At 37.6% G+C, this 22,800-nt stretch overlaps 1 long non-coding RNA gene across 1 annotated transcript; it reads right to left on the bottom strand.

Moving 5' to 3' along the window:
* Positions 1-11,463: 11,463 nt before the first annotated feature.
* LOC102689163 (uncharacterized) lies at positions 11,464-13,381 on the bottom strand. Its single transcript, XR_011189180.1, has 3 exons — positions 13,283-13,381; positions 12,243-12,332; positions 11,464-11,550 (listed from the first exon to the last, which is right to left on the bottom strand). It is a non-coding gene; the product is annotated as an uncharacterized lncRNA (long non-coding RNA).
* Between the last annotated feature and the right edge of the window lie 9,419 nt (positions 13,382-22,800).

The raw sequence follows: 22,800 nt of genomic DNA on the forward strand, positions 1-22,800 counted from the left end.
TGACATATTCTTAAGACTGAGAGATGTTGAATACACAACAACTTGTCATTCGTTTTCTGGTTTTGCTTAAAACCTGTTTTCTTTGACTTAAAGAGGGAACTATCATTTATTATTCTTATTCTGCAATTAATATTGCAATTAATATTTCCTTTAGAAGCTATGATAAATCTTCGGGGTTATGTGAGCTTGTGGAGCACTTTTTTATTGTGTAATGTTATAAAGAATAGGAGCAAACTTATGCAATGTGAGTCATCCAAGGAATGATGATGTGAATATGTTTGAGAAGATGGAATTAAAGAAAAATCTTTCTTGTCCAAGATATTCTGATGCCAACTAAGTTTTCACACTGAGGTGATAGAATAATAAACATTTTATTTTCAACAAAAGAATAAAACTGCTTGTGAGGTTCATGGCTTCAGGGGCTGCGAGATGTCTCAGAGATATTCGGTAGTTTGAGGCACAGTGAAGAATTTATTACCACCATTCAATTAAGGAATTATAATTTAAAAAGAAGACATAAAAGTGCTTATTGCTACAGACGTTTGGAGGACAGAGATAAGTAGTATACACTACATCATAATTATAGTTATTTACTGTGCACTCAAACAGCCAGATTATGACATTTTACTCTGTTTTGGTCTATGCTGATGGTTAGTAGATAAACCAAAAGGCTCTATGTCATGAGAAATAAAGCATTTTGTTGTCATCAAATTGATGAAACTAGAGAGTTTTCAATACATGTTCTTAAATTTAATTTGATTCAAGATTTTCTAATCAATTTTAGAAATAAATATCAGATTTCAGGACAATGGTTGGTTTTATATGTAGACATTCAGGCTAAGGAACCTGTTTAGTGATGTAAAAGGTTGTAATGATTCTTCTTACTTATATATTCCCAAACCTTTCCTGTCTGGCTTCTCGCTCTAGTTTTTCTGTTTTGACTTTTGTCTGTGCCCTGGTTTTTGTCCTCAGGTTTCCCTCAGTGCCTTGTTTGTGTTTTTAGGGGGGTATGGACCCTGCCCCTACATGGGATTGAACCCGGGACATTAAGAAACAAAGGTACATAGGTATAATTAACAACTGATCCATTTCAAACCTGCTACGTTGATTTGACATAAAAGTTGTCATGTTGATATTTTCTTGTATATCTTCATATGTCTTCATATAAATCTTCATAGGAATTTTGTCAAAATACATGGAAATACATGGAAAACAACTTGCTGCTGTTTCTGTTTTCAGACTGTACAGCCAATTAACTCCAAATTCATTATGTTTCATCCAAGGGACATTAGAATTATACTAGGGAAAAATGGTTTGAATAAAGTGCAGCACAGTGGTAACTATTGCTGCCTCGTTGTGCTGGTTCAATTCCAGACCTGGAGTTTTCAGGGGTTCCCTCCCACAATCCAAAAGCATACAGGTAGGTTATTTGGCATCTAGGAAAACTGACTCTGGTGTCACTGTGTGCGTGTCAGTGTTTGTGTCTGTTCCCTGCGACAGACTGCTGTCCCATCCATGATGTATCCCACCTTGAGTGCCTTGCTTGCCAGGGTAGGCTCCAGCTTCCCCCTGGCCCTGAAGGTATTGAAGTGGTTAGAAAATGGATGGCTTGAATAAATGAAGAAAGCCACATAACCTACAGGTACAGTTTATTCTTGGATTTGTTTTAAAAACCATTGAGATAAATAAGTTGTGGATTAAGCAAGGGGACTGCCTGATCCACCCTTCTGAAATTTCAAGCTCTCGGTATTGGAAAATGTTATGTGGTTTTGGCGAGTAATTGCAGGTTTGGCAGACAGTATGCCAGGGATTAAAGAATTCAAACCTTAAAATATGTTCTATCCCATTTATTTTTAATAATTACTTACTTGTAGTCCAATAACAGGTCATGGTGAGCCAGTCAGTGAGACAATAGTTTGATATATGCAAAGAACCTTGCAATTCTATCATTTTTTCAAATATTTAAACATCCACATTTGATTATGACTAACAAAAAAGGAAGTGAACTATTAATCAAAGATATTGGCTTTATGTCCAACTCTGTTAGGTCCCAGCCTTTTCTCCTGTGCATTTCAGAATACTGTAAATGGCAAAACCTAAACCTTACATGACATAATACCTTTCAGCCTTGACAAAGCTGTAAGGTTACACACAAAAGGATTGAAGTTCTTATGAAAATACTGGTTTTTACTACATACACTGCTTTATTTATTCCTTTATCATTTTGAAGGGCTGTGGATCTCATGTTCTTCTTAAGAGAAAAAAAGCTGGTTTGTATTCCAAGAAGCAGTCTGGTGTTAAACCTCTTCCACAGACTGTCCTGATTTTAATTTTAAAATCATCTGTAATAGAAGGAAAGCACAATAAATTCATACAATAAAACACTAGTTCCATAGTTTGTATAAGAATGGTATAAATATAATTTAAACAGAATGATTTTCTTGACAAGGGGTTTGCCACTCTCCTACAATATTTCAGTTAACTTTCAAGTGTTTCTTCAAAATAATGGTTTGAGATTAGTTTACACGAGTTTTTATTTTGAGAAAGTATCTTCTCTAAGATATAAACTTTCTTGTCTTGAAAACTTTTAATCTTTTCTTCCTAAGAATGAACCTTGTAAACCTGGTTTTCAGAACCCCAACACTTTCCTATTTTCTGGTCCAGTTTAGCTATCAATTACCTAATTGAATGGTAAACTGAAATAATCTTATAATTATACATTTGAATTAATTTCAGTTCTTGCATTTGAATTAATTGCAACTCTTAGATCGTTATAAATGTTTTAAGTTATTTGAAATCTGCCACTATTTCAGTGAGTGAAAAAATAAATTTAATATTAAGGAAATTATTTTAAGATTTTAATTATCTCAGGAATGCATTCTGCTCTAATTCCAATCAGAAAACACTGGACTCCAACAAAATTGGGAATTCACAATGAATTCCTTGAAAACCTGATGAATTCCTCAAAAAACACAAAACCCTCTTAGGGCATGCATAGAATTGTATTTTTTCCCATCTTACCTCTTTTAGATGAGCTATCTCTTTACTTTCAGAATTTTTCTGCACATTATTAGTTATTGCTTTAACCCGTGTGGCATAGCTGAAAAAAATAAATCTTTAAGAAAATACGTAGACATATTTCATTTATAAACTTAAGTAGATTAAAAGCCAATCTACAATTCTCTAATAACAGACAATATTCTTACTGCATAATAACAGTATTCATCTGAAAGTGTCAATGGAAACGGAGAGGAAGAGTATTTAAACCTGAGAACAGAAAGTACTTCTTTACCCTAAAGGTTGTGTGAGTTTGGATCAAGTTACCAATTTATGTTATTTTGCCAATATCCTAGTTTATTTTGTGTCACTGTCACATGGTGAGTGAAATTCTGAAATCTAGTTTTTAATTTATTATGAAAAACCTACAGTGTATATTATATTAAAATAGATTTTGTTCGGTCTAAAATATTTGAGAGATTAAGTCTGTGTCTTAAATGCAAGTTCTTGCTAAAAGACTCAGATAATTCATCCACATAGCAGTCCTTTAAAGCTGGTCATTTTTTATTCTCTTTGAAAAGGAGACTCTGAAATTACATTATATACAAGTAGGCAGTAAAATAAAAAAAACATGGTGAACAATACATACATCAGTGACGTTAGGGTTTCTTCAACATTGTAGTCAGAGGGAGATATGTTCACAAACATAAGTGTTTTGGCATTTCCTCCCAATGAGTCCTGCATGACTTGAGTCAGTTTGTTGTTGCGGTAAGGTATAAAGCATTGCTCAGTTGAAAGGGCAAATATAACGTCACTCAAAGCACTCAAAGACTTGTTGATGGAATTGGCCTCCTGTAATTCTCAGAAAATAGAAACATAGAAAATAGTAAGTAGTCTTCCTTTGAGTGAAGAGAAACACTCACCAGTGTTCAGGTGAGTTTTGAAATTTCTGAATTAAGTCTCCTATCCATATTAAAACTTAATACATATTTAATTAAATGCTTCTTAAATTAAAGTTGTACAATATCAATGCAACACTGACCTCTAATAAATTTAATTAAATATTTAAAAATAAAAAAAATAAGAAGGCCTAAAAAAAAATTACAGATCAAAATATGATACATTTACAGTGTGAAAATATTGTGTTTACAGTGTAAAGCAATACAAATGCCAGTAAGCATCAGATATGATCCCCCTGAATATTAACACAATCCTGCCACAGTTGAAGTATGTGATTAAACTCTGGACAGAACTGCTGTGGAATGTTCCACAACTCAATGTGTCCCCTGTTAGCTGCATTATCAAATTTGTCCCACAGTGGTTCTGTTGGGTCAGGTCTTAGGAAAAAGCTGGACACAGCAAGATCTGTTTTCTTGTTGCCATACCATACCGTCCTGCTGGAAAAATTGACACTTCAGGATATGATTGCTGGGATGGAAAAATGATTGGCTCAGGGATGGTATCAATGTATTGCCGAGCTAAATATTTTTAATGTGAAAGGAGATTCCTTCACCTCATGGGCTGGCTTGAACTAAGCAACAGTCACCATAACGTTCACCACAACATCTCCACATACTGTCTTTCATCATACCTGGGGCAAAACAACTTACTTTGGTGAATAAAACACTCCACCACCCTTTTAGTCTTTTTGGATGTTTTTTGTCATACAGAATATCACTATTTCATCAAGACAACAAGATCAACTATTTAATCAAAATGATATTAAGGATATACAAAACCACTGAGAGATTGGATAATGAGCTATATTTTAGTAGTAGTGTAGACATTCCATGTTACTTGCATTGCCATGTGGACTTGAGTTCATTTATATATTAAATTTCACAACAATCCTAAGTGCAATGAACACATGAACACACTCTACGACTGCACAGTAGAGAGGAAAAAAACCCTTAGTTCCGATTCGGGGGAAACCTCTGGTGGCCACAGCGGAACAGACACCCCCACCCCGGGCATACTAGCAATGGATAAGTGAGTAGCTGAAATGTCTGAGGGAGTGGTGTGGATATAAAGGTCAACTACAGAGGAGGATGAATGGCTCAGTGCATTAACAGTAGGAACATGTCGATTGGAGCTGGGTGGAGAGAATTGATTATAGTCGAATAGAAGATTGTGAAAGTCCGGAACTTGAAGAAGGAGCTGCATTGGGCATCCGGTTGAGGAATTTGAGTATCTGTAAATAAGAAAGGGTGTCCGCTGTGGCCTTAGAAGGTCCAGGGAGGTGTTCAGCTCTGACAAGGAAGTTATGGGTAACAGAAATCCAGGTGAGACGGCGGAGGAGGCTTGAAATTAGGAGGGAACAGAATCTTCCTTTATTGATTAAAATGGTGGATTTGTTATCACAATGAAATGTGAATTGATTTTCTGACCCACTGGTGTCCCCAGATGTGGGCAGCAGAAACACTAGCATAGAGTTCCAGAAGGGCTCATACATGTGGGGAGAGCTTCTGGATTTGAGAGGGCCAGAAACTACAAAACCATTGAGCCTCAAATATACCTGCAAATCTGACATCGGAGGATTCAGTGAAGGGAGACGGATCATGTGGAGCAGAGCACCAATCATTGTAAAACACAGAGAGGCCGTTCTAGTTTCGAAGTAAAACAATCCACATTCTGATATCCATCCGAGTGTCGACTGATATAGTGACGTGTGCGTTGAGAGACTTGAGGTATAATACTGATAGCATAATTAAAATGCCCCAACAAGGATAGCAAGTTGCGTTTAGTGATAGAATTCGAAATCTGAAAATGAGAGATGAGGGAACAAATATGAGACAGCTTGTCAGGAGGAAGGCAAGCTTCAAATTTAACAGGGTCTAAAGTGATGCCCAAGAATTCCAGATTCGTGAGAGGACCTATAGATTTCCGAGGAGACAAGGGAACACCGAGGAAAGAAAACAGAGTGGAGAGATTAGTTAAAGCGAGTCCAGGAGGGTCAGCTGGCGGAGAGATGAGGAGAAAATCATTGAGGAGGTAAAGGAGAAAAGGTCATCGGTAGGTGTTAAGCAAAATCCAGCAGAGAGCGTGTCGAAGATCTTAGGGCTACTGGAGCAACCAAAGGTGAGCTGAGTAGCAAAATAGTACCTATTGTCCCATTCTATACCAAAAAGATGACGAAGAGATAGGTGGATAGGCATGAGCTTGAAAGCATCCGAAATATCCGCTTTGGCTAGCCAGGCACCACGGCCTGCTAATTTGATGCAATGGATGGATAGTAATATAATGAAGAGAAAACAGGTGATGTGGGATGAGAAAATTAACACTGGTGTCCCTTTCTGGGGCAGAAAGTTCAGTGAAAAGGAGTAGCAATGCCAATAGGGTTGAAAAAGGAGACTCAAGGAAGGTGCCAATGAGAAAACCTTTTTGGAGCTCAGCTTGAATCAAGGCAGTGACCATCTTAGGTTCAGCAGTTGCGGAACAAAGGTTGGGACAAGAATAGGATGAAGCTAGAAATGAAGACAGGCCAGTAGAAAATCAATTTTGGAGGCCATCTAGAGGGGTCTGGATGATTCTGAAGGGCGCGTACCAGGGCAGGAATACAGATGGGTGTATGAACTTGTAAGAGGGTAGGTAGACAATTTGGAAGAATGGGACAGATGAGTCTAGAGTGGGCATCATCACAGAAATTACAAAGGTGCAGATAGGGGCATACCTCAGCTGAACAAGAAGAATGGTTAAAATTATCGCAAATCTTTTTAGACCTAAAAAATTTAATTGGACGTGCATATTTGTCCAAAGATGAGGAACGAAACAGAGGAATGAATGAATAGAAGGGGGAAAGGAAGGGTGGGGGGTTGGGAGAAGAGGCAGAGGCTGCAGCTCTAGGACAGAACGAGGTAGAATGAGCAATAGAAGCGCAAATCCTACAGGCATGGGCTCAGAGGCCACTAAAAATTCTGTGAAAAAAGTCACTATCAGGAGAGTACCAGTCAACAATATGATTATCTCCAGCAAAAGTAGCTGTAGCTTTAGCTGAAAAAGATTTGTGGTATTCATAAAATAAAGAACCGCCATAACGAACAGAAAGGTCAGCGATATAGTACATGTAGTGGTCCAGCTCCTGGGGTGGTGGTAAGGTGGTAGACAGAACAAATGACAATAAATATGCCGAGGGTCAAACGTTTGAGAAGATATAGGTCCCGGGATTTTAAAGAAATTTTAAAGATTGCCACAATCCACTACTCGATGATCAATAATCTCCGAGCTAGCTAGGAGGAGAGAAACAAGATTGACATCTTTACCTTCGAGAATCTGGCGGCACAAATAAGGAGCGGGAATATGACGATGGAGTGAAACTGCAGCCTGAGAGCCTGGGGCAATAGCTTTACTGAGGGTGAAATCTGACACCTTGACGGGTAGAGGGAGACTGAAGACAGGCGGGGCTGAATCAGAGGGCGGAGCTGAATGGAGGGGTTTCTCAAGCTTGAGCAGACGGGAGTTGATGTCGGTTACAGAGTTAGGAAAGGGTCAGAGAATTTGAGAAACGTCCTGGGAAACCTGAAGAGAAGGGGTATCCACTAGAGAGCTCGGTGGCTGTGCAGGAGGAGAAGACGGACCTGGGGAGCCAAGAGAAGGAGGAGGAGCTGTCCGTTTTGCAGAAGGTGGAGCTGAAGATACTGCAGTGGAGAGAGAAGGAGGGAGAACTGTTTCAGCTGAGACGGAATTGCATAAAAGTAGACTGAGATTGAGGTGGAGTATGCAAACATCTGTCGAACAGTGATTTGAGGAGCTTTGAAAGAGGCTAGTCTTTATAAAAAAGACGGGTTGGTGTAACCGCGGTAGTGCGGCGGCGCAATGCGGGAGGCTGGAGTGTAGAAGCAGAAACATCGGTGACATGGGAGACAGGTGGATTAGGTTGAAAACCAGGAGGCTGAGACGGCCAAACAGCAGAAAGTGAACAGTGTGGAGAATCTTCGAGGTGCTGGAGGAGAGAAAGGCGGTCTGAGTTTGGTAGGTAATTAGACATGTGAGCTATTATAGGTCTAACGCTCAGAACTCAAAAGACTTTAATTCAAAACTTTAGACGTGCGCGTTAGTGTGGTTAGGGTTTAAATAGGGAAGAGATAATTGAATGATAGAGGAAGGGGCGGAGCATCCCCAGCTTCTCCCCTAGAACTCCACGTATCGGTTTCCATTTCATCAGGAAAGTTCTAAATGAATTTTTTTTTAATTGAAAACTGCAGAAAGGCCAGAATATCACCCCTGTTACCAAAAAGCTTTGAAATGCAGTAGTACTCCAAATGTACGGTTTACATATTAGTTTATAGGCAAAGCTGAGGATGAATGATGATGAGTAGATAAGTCAGTCTAGAAACAGATTCCGCATTGTGGAGACAACAGGAGAAAGAATCTTCAGAGAGCACCCACATATTTACACTACTATGCTGCTTGTATTGCTTTTGTCTGACCAGAAACGTTCTGTTCATCTGTTTCCCGTTGTTCCTGATAAGTGGCTTCTTCCTCCTGCAGGAGGCCAGAAATGAAGTTGCCATCGGCTGTGCACTGTCATTTTTGTCTACTGGTTCTTGATTTGCTCTCTCATTTTAAACAGGGATTTCTTGTCTGTACTTTTTTTTTAGCAAAGATAAAAACCTTTTCTTTAACCTTCTTCTCCTGTATATGTTTTGTCTTAATACTCCCACTAAAGTAATGTCAATCCGTACAATCTTCTGCTGTGCTTCTTAGATTGTAGAATGGTAAATATTTATGTGTGGTATTTATGAGTTTTCCTCATTCCCTCACACACCTGAAGGCAGTTCCACAGCTGAAATGATGTTTTTTCTTCTTTCCCTTTGGTTTCCACCATATCATTTATCTCTACTAGTTCCTTTGGAAGTCATGTGTTGACACAGCTACCCCATCCTAACCTCTGTCTATTTATGAGTGTTTTGTAACCTTAGCTTAGGACTTGATGAAAGTGGCTGAATAAGATAGTGGCAAATCATGAGCAATGTTCCTCTACTTATACTGTATATAATGTTATATTTAACATTTTCATCTGCTTTGCTCTCTCTGATAGATAGCAAACATACCTTCAGCTGTTCATCTTTGGCCCCAGTCTTTGCAGCCCGCTCGCTTCCTGCTAAATCAACCAGACTGAGTTTGCCATAAGTGACACTCCCATTGGTGTGGTTTGTGCTTTCAACGGTAACCCCGATGATTAGGTGAGAACGGGAACTTTCAGAATTCATTTCTGTCAAAATTTAATACATGCAGTATAGGTGTAAGTTTATTTAAAATAAATGGGACAGGGACAAGACGAGAAATAATGTGCATACTGTACATACAGTACAGCACTTAGAGATGATAATGCACATTATTTATAGAACCTGTGTTTTAATAAGTGATATCAAGCAACAAGACAAACGCTAATAAAGCCCCTCTAGATATCCATCGATATCCATACCCAGCGATAGATAACATTTAAAATATTTATCATTTTCATATTTGAAATACTATGTTAGTTCTCTTCAAACTAAAGATAGTATCATCCATCTTCTGTTTTTGTTATGCCATGCTTAACAGATATTTTATATTCAAATTTCTTAATTGTCAGTAATGATTTCTTCACCATGCACTAGTGTTGACTTTATCTAAAATGATTAATCACAAGCCTTTAACATGGTTGTTTTGACGTTTCATTAAGCACATACTTGTGTCTGCGATATGGCGGTTTGTACAGCCTTGTTCGAAGAGTGCAAAAAGCTCTTCGGCACTGGCAGCTTCTTTTGTCTCTGCCCCCTGGACAAACACAAGTCCCTTTCTGTCTTTCTTGATTTCAGTCTTCCTGTTGAAAGCCTCATTTGGATTTGCAAAGAGGTCCAGCAGACGTTCGTTATACAACTCCAGCATGTAGACTGAGACCTGGCAAGTAGAAGAAGAATTTGATTCTACATTTTATGGAAGTTTTAGGCATATAAAATGGACTTTGCATCAGTTTAATTTTTTTGTTTTCCCTCTAATAACTAATACATAATTTTTTTCCCTGTTAAATGACACAAATATTTTTTGTGTGTGTTCACAAGATGGTCTGGATTGGAAACAACTTCTCAGGAGACTACATTTCTAAACATGCCCTATGAATGCATGGCTTTACCTTGATCTGCTTTACTAAATATGGTGTATCCCTAGGCCAGCTTATCCAGCCATGATGACACCATATAGTAACTAACCTTTTCTACTGTGGCTTGGTCTGCTACATATGAAATGGTGTGAGACAACCTTTTCATGTGAAATTGAAGTTTTTGTGTGAAAATAAATATGAATTGTTCACTCTACCCCTAAAACACGTTTACAGCAACTGAACTTCTGCAGTTCCCTTTCAGCCATAAACCACACTCACTAAATCTTCTCTCCCACTTCTGCTGTCTCCCTGATTTGCATATGAAAAATCTCAATGGCCAAATAACGTTATGTTACCTTGAAATCGAACTTCATTTTATTTTCCTCAATGATGTGAAACATTCTTTGAAAAGCTCTTGGTATGACACCAGGGTTTTTCAGTTCTTTGTCCCCTATCATAGTGAAAGTCTTCCCAGAACCTGTCTGTCCATAAGCAAAAATGCAGACATTGTAGCCGTCCACTGCTGACTGAATTAACCTAACAGTAAAAGAATAAAGGTTACATTCTGCTCTCTGCAATGGAAGCCTCCAGAACTATAAAGGCCTTCCGAAGGTTTCCTCTTTCCCTGGGGTACAGAAGGAGATACAGTACTGTAATACACAGAAAAAATGTTCAGTAGTACAGTACATCTACTGTATGAGGACTTCAGGCAAGGGTCATTGATATCCATCACTTGGGGTATGACTAAAATAAACGACAAAATTCGTCTTCCACTTTCCTTTGCAGTGTTCGTTTACCAGACATTTTAATCAAGTGAAGACACTTCAGAAGACACCTGGAGAAGGATCTACAGCCAAATATCTATTTTCTTTTCAGCATGAAATTGACCTTTCCTTGTTCCTTTGCGGCCTACGCATGCTGATGCAGCTACAGGGTACCTACTTGAAATTATGATAATAAGCCTACTGGTATAGTGGCCACCCCAGAAGGAAGAACATGCAAGTAAATGGAACAATTACCACACGGGGTAGATGAGCTTCCTCTTGTTTGTAACCTCACTGTTTTATACCATATAAATTACCTGCTTGTGTCCTCGAAAATGTCCTCCTGTGTGCAGCTGCTGTTGAATACCTTATCAAACTGGAACTCTTTTAAACCCCGGGAGCTTTCTACAGTCACAGTGTAGTCATCTGGACAGTCAACAACAATCCTACTTCCACGTCCTATTTCTGATTTACTCAAAGGTCTTATGCGACAGAAGACTCTGATTTTACCTGGAAATGTATACAGCAGAATTCATGTTACATTCTTTTATGCAGTCACATAATCTTTATACAACAACAGTCCCATTAACAAAAGCATTCACTATTACCTTTCATGTCTTCCACCATGTTGTAGTACTTTTTCCTCAGGACTCGTTCAGAGTTAAAATTCTCAATTAGATTTTTGTTCTCTTCTTTGACCTGTTTTAACTGTATAAAGCAGAAAACGTTAGATTTATTTAAAGGTTCGTAACTTTCACTTATAACAGTATTCAGAAAGTAAAATTAATGAAATCCCCATCTATCCAACTATTATATGGCATAACCAAAATCTAGCCTATTACAAATGGTTTATGTAAAACATTGGGACATCTTAATATGATCTCAGGTGAGATACAGTTATTGGACAAATAATATAGGTCTCTTAAAAGAAAATATGGAATTTAGGGAAATATAAAGCTATTGACGGTTTCAGTTTATAATAAATAATGTTAGTAAGGTACACAAACTTCTAAAAGAATAGTTGTCTTTTATAAGATAGGTTATTATAAATGTATTTCATTTGTGACATTACTTTGAAAAAACATTTCTCTGCTACAACAGTATACAGTATGTATACTTGTGCTGACATTGTAGTTAGAACTAGGGACTGCCACTGATCTGGTCAGTAGTCTCTGTTTACTGTGGAGTGGAGCACAACTTTCAAAAAGACTACTGAAAGAACAAGTACAGTAAGTACTGTATATGGCTGAAATGTAATATTAAATAGGTGTAGTAACAGATCATAAAAGAAAAAAGTTGGGAATATTGCAACCCACCTGAACTACTATAAATGTATTATGCTAATAGGGTATTATTTTGTAAAAAGAACCACTTAGTCATGCTGTTGGGAAAATATTCACCTCTGTCTGCAGCACCAGGAGTTTCTGTGTGATGTTTTTCATTCTGTTAGTGGTGAAACAGTCATTCACTCCCACGATTTCTTCTATACCCTAAAGCATTCAGATTGTGTGATTAAAGAGACCACAAAAAAAGACTCAAGTATGGATCCTGAAATGTATTTCGCATTTCATTTTTATCCACCAAAACACTATCATAAGACTACGGTTAATGTAGTAATTTTTAAAAAACACTTTTCTACATGACAGTTTGTAATTCATCTCAATCTATCTTCGCTAATCAATCCAACTAATTCTGATACCTTAACTATAGACATGTTAATTTGAAATAACACATGATAGCACTAGTCAAATACCTTTTGTGAATTAGCACATGACTGTATTTACAGTATAATATGAAGCACTATAGATTGAAATATGCACATACTGTAGAGTACCGTGTAATATGATAGATTGATACATGCTTTTTTTACATTTGTGGCCATCCTGACAGGGGAATTGTGTCACGATAGTTCCCCCTCCTTAAGGGTGCTCCAGCCCTTTCATTAAGACTTTATTCTGTGCACTTGCTCCCTATCCCCAGCCCACCTTAAAAGCCAGGCGCTGACGCTCATCCGGGCTCTGCTCTGATTTCCATATCGGGCGAGTCCGGGACCTGGAAGTGCCTGGTCCCGTTAAGGTTTTAATCTCGGTTCCCGTTCCTGTTCCCCGTCCGCCGGTTCCGACCTGGCCTTCGTGTTTTTTTAATTCTTGCTCTGATGGATCTCCTGGTTTTGGACTCACTCTTGCGTTCTGGATTTTCCCTAAGGACTACTCTCGGATTGTTCGCCTCGGCCACACCTCCCCCGTGCACCAGCGCACCTTGGACACGCCCCCCTGTCTTCAGCCCCGTTTTCCTGCATGACGTTTCCCCAGTGTTTCCCCCACTCCGTCGGACTGTGTCGTCCGCATAGGGTCCGGAAAGAACTGTTCGTTACAGATTGTATGGAATAATTAGCTACTATCTAGCAAATAGACAAGACAGGACAGAAGATTTTACTTACAAGGCTATGTTCTTCATTAAGCTCTGTGTCCAGTGCTCCAATGTTAGGGTTTAATTCCCCTGTGCTGCCTGTTCCTGGAAAAAGCAGTAGGGAAAAACATTAAATTAACTAAGGCAATTGGATATGTCCATGAGATATTCCGGTTTAATTTATATAATTTAGTGTCTGTCAGTAATTTAATAATTGACTAGCAGTTAGACCCACTGACGCAAAACTTAACCCACACATATAGAAAATCTTCTTTAATCATTTTCAATTCCAATACTATAAAGTTAAATAATTACAATAAGTAATTTCTAATTGCATGACAATGATAATACTAACAATGAAGATAGGACTGTAGCTCATCAAATAGATCCTGCAAGTCTATATATAATGGTTGATTACAATTAACGGGACACTCAATTAACATACTATAAATGTTATTGTAGTCAACTGCTATACTAGCATTGTGACTTTAAGTTACACAGGAAGAAGGAATAAAGAACTGAAGTTAAATTTCTATGTCATTACTCATAGTCAAATCAAATATCTTACCACAACACATGAGAATAGATCCTTTTCGAATGCATTCCAAAGCAATATGAATAGTTTCTGTTTTCTGTAGTGTTTCCTGAGCTGTCTGGAGATTGCTACTGGGATCTGCACCTAGGTTATTCCTGAAAGAAGAATAAAATGCCATTGATTTACATGAATATGATTTCCCTGTTTACAGGACTAGAAATATGAATTTATATGATCAGTTAGTCCAGCTTACCAAGGTAAAGTGTCTTTTGAAATGCGTTACCAGATTGATGCATGAAGGCAGTACTTTTGAAGAGCTATTAACATGAATGCAAACTAAAGAGAATAAGCATTATCTGGCAGCATTTTTATTCATGTTTTCAAAAACTAATATCCATGTGGAATGCACTAAAAAGAAACATGTTACAAAAATGGGTAATACAAAGACATCTTATTTATAATGTTGCCTTCGTAACAATACTGTTAGGACTTTTTTGGACAAGACAAGATTAGCAAGAACAAAATTTTTAAGGCAACCTTAAATTCTTATCAATAAAATTGTGTAGTAATTAAAACAATTTGCTTTTGGTTCTTTTTGCTCACCTCCTAAATCTTAACATGACACAGAGTTGAATTTCATAGGGCAGAGTCTGTGTTAACCCTTGTCTGTGGTGGAGTAAAACATAGTCATGCCTTTTTAATCCATAAACCTAGAGGTGTATGGTTACATATTCTGAAAGGATAATCCAAAAACTAATCATTTGCAGACTAGGCGTTGCCTATTGAACAAAAACTGCTTACATCTCACCTGCTGAGATCTGCAATGTTTCCTTGATCTTTTTCACAATTCATTGCACTGCTTTGTGCTTGATTAAAGTGGTCCCTGGCTCTGTCACAAGCCAGAGTGTTCTGTGCTGACATGTGGTCAATGGCACACTTTGCTTCAGGAACTTCACGATAAAGATTATGGGCCTGTTTTGATGGAAACAATATGAGAATTAAAATGTATTTTTTATGAATTATGCTAAAACTACTAAAACCGTTGTGGGCACATTTATTAAAACACCTCAAGATTTTTCATTTGCTAAAGAAAACACAAGCGGTAGTCTTCTGTGAATTACTATATCAATTCCCTCGCACATAATGTGCAGACGTTGTTATTAAACAGAGCCCTAAGCTGATATGTCAAAGAAGCACTTGAAGTTGGTCTGGAAGTGAAAGGAATATTATGTTGACCTTGGTAATGAAAACAAAGCAGCCCAGTGGAACAGTCTGGCCGCTTTGGGTGCTTGTTTACATCTCCAGTCCTGCTGGTCTGCAGTTTTTCAGGGTGGCATATTGTATTTTTCTTTCTTTAAACTAATGCAGTGTAGTGGTCCTCTCACCTTCTCAATGACAGCCCTCAGTAATATTGCACATGAAGGCAGCCTGGTTACACTTCCTTCCTGTTCTTTCTGCCGGCCCTTCTCACTCCACAGTAACTCTGTAATCTCCCTCTCTCTCTTGTACAGGTTGTTTTTCAGAACCTCTAAACAGGCTTGAGCCCCCTCTAGCGACCTTTCCCTGTAATTGTTACTCTGGGCGTCATCGCCTCGATCCTCCTGTAGGTCAGAAAGAGGTTATCATTGATATATTGTTCAATGCCCACGTATTGTACAAGATATGAAAGCAAGCATTTACTCTACATATAATGAAATAAATAGCTTAAGAATATCAGTAAACCAGCACAGTTATTTTCCGAAAGCTTTTAATGCTGACAAAAATACACACAATAAATGGATAATTCTACAGTGATTTAGGATAGGAATGACTTGATATTGCTCTGATTTACCAATACTACAAATTATTTTTTTCCTTAATTAACAAGCAAAACGTCCCTCCCTAATGTTTGCAAATGCATGCTTTATAGTATGTTAGAATGAATTAATCTTATGTGTCTTTTAACAGCTAAGGTAGAATAGGGAGGAGAACAGGTTTGATTCTTGGTACCTATGGAAGATTTCAATGAAATATCTATTGAATTTAATTCTAATTCCTGCAGAAGTACTTTTTCATTAATCTCTGGTCATAAAAAGAAGATATTTTTGAAGTACTGTAGATTATGATAATGCCAATACAGAGAACTGAAAGGGTTTTAATATAGCTATTCAAAACTTTTCTTATGTTTTAATAATGATAATAATATTTGACTGGACTTCTGGACTTCCCTTTTTAGGTTGACATTTTTCTCACATCCCTCCCTCCACCTTTGCAGTACCTTCCAGGTTCATTCCTTGCAATAATAATAATTAATAATAAATCCTCACACTTATATAGCACTTTTCTGGACATCCAACTCAAGGCACTTTACAGGAAATGGGGAGTCCCCTCTACCACCACCAATGTGCAGCATCCACACATAGTGGGGTATGATTGGGAAAGGTCAGCCGGCCAGGGTTACACCCCTTCTCTTTTCAAGACACTCAGGGATTTGTAATGACCCTGAGAATGAGAATCAGGACCTCAATTTTACATCTCATCTGAAGGACAGTGCCTTTTTACAGTATTTTGTCCCCATTACTATACTGGGGATGAGCGCCCCCTACTGGCCCCACTAACACGTCTTCCAGCTGCAGCCTTAGTTTATCCCAGGAGTCTCTGCCATCCATGTACTGGCCAGGCTCACACCTGCTTAGCTCTAGTGGGCTGCCTGTTGTGAGTTGTAGGGTGATATGGCTGCTGGCCATATGCTGGTTTTCCCTGTGGGGGTGTACAGCATTTCTCTGTCTGAAGCAAACACACATACAGAACATAAAATGAGTACTAGAAAGGTTAGGGAATTCTTACAAAAACAGGCTAAAGAATATGCTTGATAGAAAGTTTACAAGTTCAGTTATGGGAGAACCAGGAAGTACAGGTGGACATACAGAATAACAAAATACAGTAAAGAAGGAAATGCAATGGTTAAAATACATAGTTTAAAGAGATTTGGAAGACTCACTTTCAGCTTTATTTTTTCCAGCTCTTGTGCCTCCATCTCATTATGACCCGATATGATGCTAGATGTTGAAGGACTCTCTTTTACAGGGGAGCTCTTCAACATCTCCTGCACCTTCCCTAGTTCCATCCGAGCAATCTTGAGTTCTTGTAAAGCTATAACACACAGTAGTTTCAGTCATGCCCTAGACATGGGATACCCAGCTTCCAGTCTTTACAACACACTCACTCTAATGTATAACATACTGTAATTTGAATCATGCTATAGATGTGGGATTATACTCTTCCAGCATTTCTAATAACTCAACACATGATCAAAATATAAGTTACAGCACTGTTTTTTGAGAAAACATCTCTGAACTTGGTGGCCAGTTGAGTAGCCACTGCTACAGACACTAAGGGGGTACAATCAGCATTACTACACATGCTTTGCAGCCAGTAAAAACCTCTCTTGAATTTTCTCTGCAGTAGTCAATCAAACTGAAAATTGTGCAGTTAGAAGCCATCATTATATATTAAATATTCCCACTTTAATCAAAATATATTTAAGAAAGGATTTTTAATAAATATTTTGCTTTCAAAACAAAATTGTAGTTGATTGGATATGTCTCCTGGGTCCTATTATTCAATCTTTTTGACACAGAATTATACCATTCTTCTGAAGCCCTGGTGATCTATTAATATTATTCTATAAGAAGAAAATGAGTAAATCACAGAAAATGCAGAAACTGAAGTGTTGCTGATGTATACAAAGGAGCTAGCTGATTAAAAACAGATTCATTCCATTTTATTACAGTCAGCTTTTATCATGAAAACCCAATGATAAAAAATGAAAATATTCGATGTAATTCAAAACTACAAAATTATGAATCAGACATAAAAAACAGCATTTTCAATTTATGTGAATTTCTTCCCTCAGATGTCTATCTAGGTCAGAAAAGATGGTGGTCAGACAAAAGCACAAAAAAGCCATATGAATTGCAAAATTACCATGCAAATTTACCATGATAAGGGTTTATAAGGCATATAGCACATCAAATATCCATTTATTGGACATCACTTCTTTGAAGTATCCTTCTTTTCATGTCTGTTGCCCATAGGGATTTCTATAGAAATCTGAGCTGTTTTAGGGTTAGTTTTGATTAATGACAGTTTATAGCAAAATCCTTATGGAAGGAACTTCACTGATTAACTTTTCACAGATCTCTGCATTATGGTAGAAACTTACTTGAAGCCTGGTGAATGTGCAGCAGGTCTAATTTTTTTGAAAACAGCTCCAGAATCTTGCTCTGCAAAATCCACATTATCTTTTAAATTACAGCACATGACATAAATCACTTAAGTGCATTCCCACAACTAAAATGACCTTTTGCGATGCATTCTATTCGTACCCTCATAGTTCTTACTCATTTACTTCCTATTTAAACATTTTTGTGCAGGAAGAAAAAATAGTATTTGACCTATATTATAACCAAAACCAAAAAGATTAAAGTTAAGTCTACAAGGGCATGCAAACTATACATTTTATTCCAGTCCCAATGTGGATCTAGTATTATTTGCGGACCACTAACTTCATTTACGTACAACTAGCCAATAAGATATTGCAAGTGTAAATAGGAAAACCTTTAATATAGTATTAGTTTATTTACAGTTAAAACAGCATAAAGATACCTGTCAAATACTGTAAGTAGAAATTTGACTGATGAATTTTCAAACATATTTCTGCACTTCTGAGCAATTTTGTTGTTTGGTGTAAAGTTAGTGTTATCTGAGCCCTATATATAAGGATAATAACAGTCCCCAATTAAGGTTAGGGTTAGAAATACCATACACTGTGCAGTTTTATGGGAGGGTGATATCTGCATTTCAAACTGAGCAAAGAAGTTTAGAGCTGTGTTTTTGTTATATAGCTCAAAGATTTCTTGTGAACTGTACATTGGCTCTCATCTATGGTTAGTCCTATTGAAATCTTTATAACCAAATCCAACCAACAAAAATGTAGGGAATTAAAACTGAAATAGTAGTATGAATTTAGACTTTTAGATTCAAAATCTTTTGTCAATATCTGACTGTCTGTGGGCTGCTAAGGTTTCAATAGCTGTTGTGACAGGTCTTCTGCAACAGTATCGATGCAAACCACATTTGAGTGATGTTCAAACGATTTCCAGTTCACCTACACAGACTGTGAACGTGTGTGCAATTTAGATGTGTCATTGAATGTTGCATGCATGCATTTTTAATTTCATGTGTGCATGCTTTTTTATTCTAGGGTCGGTGCATGATGAACCTTTCAAGGTTTGATCAAATTTGTCACAAAATACTCATGCAAAGAAAGTTGCATAGGAAAGTAAATCAGCTGATGGTTGGTTGCTACCAGTTGAGGTGGGGGAAGCTACCTTTCATTATTTCCCAGTGACATGGCAGATGTAATCATTTCAAAACAGCAGAAAACCAACTGAAGATAACCTCAGATCTGAACTGTGGAAGTCATAGTGAGACCTGATCTCCAAATCAGAGTATCAACACTCTCAAACTGTAACATTGCCCTTGGAAATGATGAAACCGCTATCTACAGTATAAACATCTAGACATGTTAAACTTTTGTGCCAGATAGGTACCCTAAAACCTTATGTTCACAGGAATGCCATTAGAGTGGAATCCAATAGTGAGGTGCTAAACCTTTGATCCTGTGCTATTTACTCTGTACACTGCAGTTATCTGTATATTCAGTAAAGAGCATTTGTTCTATTTTTGGAGTCTGATTTTGGGCAAGAAAAGGAGATGTCCTGTGCACACCTCCACCATGGTATGTCATTGCATTAATATACAGATCTAAAAAATCATCATGTTTTATCACAAATTAAAAATAAGAAAGTGAAACAATATACAGTAGCTACAGATATACTGTAAATCCCAGTAAATCAGGGCTTCAGGAGAAAAAGGAAAGGAGGAAATAAACAGAAAGAATCACCTTTTCCTTTTCCCACTTGGTAGAGTCGATTCTGTTTTTTTCCTCAACAACAGTTTTCTCCTCAAGAAGTTGATGGTTTAAATTTTGAAGCTCCTAGACAAGAGAAGGAGACGTATACAGTATATAATATATTTGAGAGTGATTTGTTTTTCAAGAAGTCCCATCTAAAAAAAAAATCCTCACACTGACGTTTCTTTAGCAGTAGGGACTCTTACTAAATCAAATTAAATCAGACCTTATGTCAACACTACATTTCAAAGTTTGCTTGCTTGCTGCATCTGATTACTATTGGTTTTGAAAAGCCATGGAAAGGTGCCACTGGTTAGTGACTTAACATAGTAATACTTCATTATGTCATACCCATGGGAATGACAGCTCACACAGCAAATGGCCGAGTCTTCGATAGGTCTGCCAATTCATCGGTTGCCGTGGCGACAAAATCGGGGTGATTATCAATGCCACCAATGCAAAAGCCGATACTTATTTTGTTCTGTCAGATATTTAAGTCCAGCAGTAACAGCTTCCCATTCTCAGTCATCAAGTCAATTCTCATGTTTTGGCGTTCTCTGGCTTGCTAGTGGATAAGTTTTCTCTGGTTTTGACCTATTCATCACTTTGACCATTCTCACCTCCCATGTACTGACCCGGCCTGTATGACCTTGGTCTGGACTGATCTCTGACCTCTACCTGTTTTTCAACTCCTTTTTGAATAGTCTCGGTGCTTGACCATAAATACGGATTGTGTGTGAAAGTTAGGTTTCACATTTACCACTTTGTACTGCCCCTTATCTGCAGAGCCTGCTCCTGGATTTTTCTCTATCTCCTGGCCACTGCCTCCATCAGGTCAGCGAAACACATCAATTGTGTGTTGTGCCAATATACTGCAGCATACAGTAGCTTCAGCATCATTTCTTCCTTAGAATATTAACCTTTGCATTCATTATTATGGTAGAAATTGTACATAAAGAAAATATATCATTTGAAATTATCAGATATTAATTAATTTCTGATAATTAATTGGCAGGGAAAATGAAAACTTACCTTTATTGTCTCTTCATAGCAGATATTTTTTCTTTCAGTGTTTTTCTGATATATCTCTAGTATTCTCTTCACAGTATTCATTTTGTTTTGGTAGTGTTTTCTTATGAACTCGGCGGTTTTCTCCTAAGGTTACAAAAAAAACCTTTATAAATCCTTATTGCTTATGTGCTTATTATACTGTACTGTAGGAGTATTATTAAAAGAAGTGTTTGCACCTTTAAACATAGGATCTAAGCCAAAAAAATACCTGTATGGTTACTCTTGCAAGGCAATGTTTGCACATTCTGGGACAGAGTTTTCACAATCTTAGTTTATTGCAGGACTAACATATTCTCGTGAGGGTTTTGAGGAATGATGCAGTAATAAATAGAAACAGAATTACACAACTGCAGTATGCTGAAGGACATTTAAAGTTAAAACAAAAAGGTTATTGATTCCAAACTCAATCGTCGCATTTTGTTTTCATATGGTTGTGTAATGATCTGTTCCTGTTTAATTACCAATTCCCTCATTCATGTTCATTTAGAATTGCTACTGTTTGCTGGTTTGTCAACTGCTCCCAAGGTTCCTTTGTAGCCAGGCTGCAGTTCCTTCTCCTCCCTCTAGGGCCCACGATCATTTCATTTTCTTTGTTCATAGTTTACTTGTACAGTTCATGTACAGTTCTTTGCAAAAAGTGTCTACCAATACCACTATTTTAGGACAGAGTACTAGGAATCGTACAATAAACATTTATATGTCAGAAGTGCCAACAAATCAGTATTGTCTCTAACAATTGCTAGCAGTAATGCAAATAACATTTGCGTGACCTGTCATCTGCCAGTCTTGACTGAACCCCCACATTATCTACAGCTGCTAAAGAATGAGGAAAAAAGGTCTTCTGGGTAAAGTCAGATAGAAAGAGGAAAAAAAAAAAAGGTAATATACAGTATAAATGTGGCATATTATCTTTATATCCCAATACTTGCACAAACATGCTGGTAACTGTTAGTTTCATATGGCAAAGTAATTTAGCTTTATTTCTTCATTTCAATATGCCTAGTGTCTCTACATACAACATTTAAGGAACCTGGTTTTCTTTAGCTGCAATTTGGAAGTTCTCTTCTAGTTCCTGGATGATATTCAAATGTTTGTTTTTCATTAGTTGCATATCTTCAGCTACCTGTGTAAGAGAAAAAAAAAACTATGTTACTAATCTGATCTCCTCTTTTCAATAATGATCACCAGAATATTCAAGCATATTCAAGCCTCCTCTTTTCTTTAAACATACAAAATGTATGAGCAACTACAGGTATCTATTAACAAGTTGTAAGGTAAACAGATTGCAGCTCACATAGAAGGTTAATAATTGTTGGTGGATATAGAATAAAATATTCCTTAAAAATCCTCCTACATTCATTCTCCACCCTCGTCAATTTAAAGCTTTCCTGTCCTACTATACAGTACCTTGCTTTCTTTGTTAACAAAAAACATCTTTTTCACCACAGAGATGAACTGTTGCATATTATACCACATCATTAGGTGTGTAAGAAATGTATTTGCAGTTTTCTATTTTCTAACCACTGCATCCAATTTTGGGTCATTGGGGAGCTGGAGCCCGTCCCAGCAAGCACGGGGCGTAAGGCGGGGTACTCCCTAGACAGGACCCCTTGGGCATGTGTGTGCCATGCCAGTCCATGGCATGACACACGCAGACACGTACAGCACACACGACTGGGACGGTTTTCCCAGAAGCCACATAATCTACTGGTTACTGGATTGGGTATGGGAGGAAACCAGACCAAATGGAGGACTCCCATGCAAACACATGGAAGAACACTCAATATCTATACAGATAATACACCCAGCGCTGCAAGGGACCGATAGTAGCCACTATGCCACTGTGCCACCCATGCATAAGACATATATAAACAAATTTAATTTTAAAACTTATGAAATCCTGGATACAAAAATGATTGAATTCATAAATGAAGTGTTGCTTTGTTTTCCAGAGAGAAGGGCCTGATTTGAAGAAGCTCATGATATC

The sequence above is a fragment of the Lepisosteus oculatus genome, chromosome 3 (genome assembly GCF_040954835.1).
Source record: "Lepisosteus oculatus isolate fLepOcu1 chromosome 3, fLepOcu1.hap2, whole genome shotgun sequence".
NCBI lineage: Eukaryota > Metazoa > Chordata > Actinopteri > Semionotiformes > Lepisosteidae > Lepisosteus > Lepisosteus oculatus.